General features: G+C 37.1%; 2 non-coding genes and 7 pseudogenes across 2 annotated transcripts in view; all 9 read left to right on the top strand.

The window, feature by feature from the left end:
- The first annotated feature begins 93 nt into the window (after positions 1-93).
- On the top strand, positions 94-212 carry LOC148499697 (5S ribosomal RNA; annotated as a pseudogene).
- A 351-nt stretch (positions 213-563) lies between these two features.
- Positions 564-682, top strand: LOC148499698 (5S ribosomal RNA; annotated as a pseudogene).
- Positions 683-797: 115 nt separating this feature from the next.
- On the top strand, positions 798-916 carry LOC148499699 (5S ribosomal RNA). The gene has a single exon (XR_015871337.1). It is a non-coding gene; the product is annotated as a 5S ribosomal RNA (ribosomal RNA).
- A 116-nt stretch (positions 917-1,032) lies between these two features.
- Positions 1,033-1,151, top strand: LOC148499700 (5S ribosomal RNA; annotated as a pseudogene).
- A 116-nt stretch (positions 1,152-1,267) lies between these two features.
- On the top strand, positions 1,268-1,386 carry LOC148499701 (5S ribosomal RNA; annotated as a pseudogene).
- Positions 1,387-1,501: 115 nt separating this feature from the next.
- On the top strand, positions 1,502-1,620 carry LOC148499702 (5S ribosomal RNA; annotated as a pseudogene).
- A 116-nt stretch (positions 1,621-1,736) lies between these two features.
- LOC148499703 (5S ribosomal RNA) lies at positions 1,737-1,855 on the top strand (annotated as a pseudogene).
- A 351-nt stretch (positions 1,856-2,206) lies between these two features.
- On the top strand, positions 2,207-2,325 carry LOC148499704 (5S ribosomal RNA; annotated as a pseudogene).
- Positions 2,326-2,440: 115 nt separating this feature from the next.
- LOC148499705 (5S ribosomal RNA) overlaps positions 2,441-2,500 on the top strand; it is a 119-nt gene continuing 59 nt past the window's right edge. The window contains exon 1 of the ribosomal RNA XR_015871523.1: positions 2,441-2,500. This exon is cut by the window's right edge and continues 59 nt beyond it. This is a non-coding gene — a ribosomal RNA (5S ribosomal RNA).

Consider the following 2,500-nt stretch of genomic DNA (forward strand, 5'->3'; position numbering starts at 1 on the left):
TTTTCTATTACATTTTACATTTAATTTTTTCAACTTAACAATGAATTTACTTGAGTTAAGAAGTAATAGAGGTCTAAAGTTAACGCTTTTATCACGTACAGCCAAACCACACTGGACATGCCCAATCTCGTCTGATCTTGGAAGCTATGCAGTGTTGGGCCTGGTTAGTACTTGGATGGGAGACCACGTGGGAATACCAGGTGCTGTAGGTAATTTTATATAGCCATAACATTCTTTTCTGTTACATTTTACATTACATTTTTTCAACTTAGCAATGAATTTACTTGAGTTAAGAAGTAAATGAGGTCTAAAGTTAATATTTTTCAGCACCTATAGCCAAACCACACTGGACATGGCCAATGTTGTCTGATCTTGGAAGCAATGCAGTGTTGGGCCTTGATAGTACTTGGATGGGAGACCACCTTTGAATACCAGGAGCTGTAGGTAATTTTATACTGCCATAACATTCTTTTCTATTACATTTTACATTTAATTTTTTCAACTGATCAATGAATTTACTTGAGTTAAGAAGTAAAAGAGGTCTAAAGTTAATGTGTTTGAGCACCTACAGCCAAACCACTCTGGACATTCCCAACCTCGTCTGATCTTGGAAGCTATGCAGTGTTGGGCCTGGTTAGTACTTGGATGGGAGACCACCTGGGAATACCAGGTGCAATAGGTAATTTTATACTGCCATAACATTCTTTTCTATTACATTTTACATTTCATTTTTCAACTTATCATTGAATTTACTTGAGTTAAGAAGTAAAAGAGGTCTAAAGTTAATGTTTTTGAGCACCTACAGCCAAACCACACTGGACATGCCCAATCTCATCTGAACTTGGAAGCTATGCAGTGTTGGGCCTGGTTAGTACTTGGATGGGAGACCACCTGGGAATACCAGGTGCTGTAGGTAATTTTATACTGCCATAACATTCTTTTCTATTACATTTTAAATTTAATTTTTTCAACTTGTCAATGAATTTACTTGAGTTAAGAAGTAATGGAGGTCTAAAGTTAATGTTTTTGAGCGCCTACAGCCAAACCACACTGGACATGCCCAATCTCGTCTGATCTTGGAAGCTATGCAGTGTTGGGCCTGGTTAGTACTTGGATGGGAGACCACCAAGGAAAACCAGGTGCTGTAGGTAATTTTATGCAGCCATAACATTCTTTTCTATTACATTTTACATTTAATTTTTTAAACTTATCAATGAATTTACTTGAGCTAAGAAGTAAAAGAGGTCTAAAGTTAACGTTTTTGAGCACGTACAGCCAAACCACACTGAACATGCCCAATCTTGTCTGATCTTGGAAGCTATGCAGTGTTGGACCTGGTTAGTACTTGGATGGGAGACCACCTAGGAATACCAGGTGCTGTAGGTAATTTTATACTGCCATAACAGTCTTTTCTATTACATTTTACATTTAATTTTTCAACTTATCAATGAATTTACTTGAGTTAAGAAGTAATAGAGGTCTAAAGTTAATGTTTTTGAGCACCTACAGCCAAACCACACTGGACATGCCCAATCTCATCTGATCTTGGAAGCTATGCAGTGTTGGGATTGGTTAGTAATTGGATGGGAGACTACCTAGGAAACCAATGTGCTGTAGGTAATTTTATACTGCCATAACATTCTTTTCTATTACATTTTACATTTAATTTTTTCAAATTATCAATGAATTTACTTGAGTAAAGAAGTAAAAGAGGTCTAAAGTTAATGTTATTTAGGGCCTACAGCCAAACCACACTGGACATGCCCAATCTCGTCTGATCTTGGATGCTATGCCGTGTTGGGCCTGGTAAGTACTTGGATGGGAGAACACCTGGGAATACCAGGTGCTGTACATCATTTTATACTGCCATAACATTCTTTTTTATTACATTTTACATTACATTTTTTCAACTTAGCAATGAATTTACTTGAGTTAAGAAGTAAATGAGGTCTAAAGTTAATATTTTTCAGCACCTATAGCCAAACCACACTGGACATGGCCAATGTTGTCTGATCTTGGAAGCAATGCAGTGTTGGGCCTTGATAGTACTTGGATGGGAGACCACCTTTGAATACCAGGAGCTGTAGGTAATTTTATACTGCCATAACATTCTTTTCTATTACATTTTACATTTAATTTTTTCAACTGATCAATGAATTTACTTGAGTTAAGAAGTAAAAGAGGTCTAAAGTTAATGTGTTTGAGCACCTACAGCCAAACCACTCTGGACATTCCCAACCTCGTCTGATCTTGGAAGCTATGCAGTGTTGGGCCTGGTTAGTACTTGGATGGGAGACCACCTGGGAATACCAGGTGCAATAGGTAATTTTATACTGCCATAACATTCTTTTCTATTACATTTTACATTTCATTTTTCAACTTATCATTGAATTTACTTGAGTTAAGAAGTAAAAGAGGTCTAAAGTTAATGTTTTTGAGCACCTACAGCCAAACCACACTGGACATGCCCAATCTCGTCTGAACTTGGAAGCTATGCAGT

This window comes from Taudactylus pleione, unplaced genomic scaffold (genome assembly GCF_031769625.1).
Source record: "Taudactylus pleione unplaced genomic scaffold, aTauple2 ptg000550l, whole genome shotgun sequence".
Classification (NCBI taxonomy): Eukaryota; Metazoa; Chordata; class Amphibia; order Anura; family Myobatrachidae; genus Taudactylus; species Taudactylus pleione.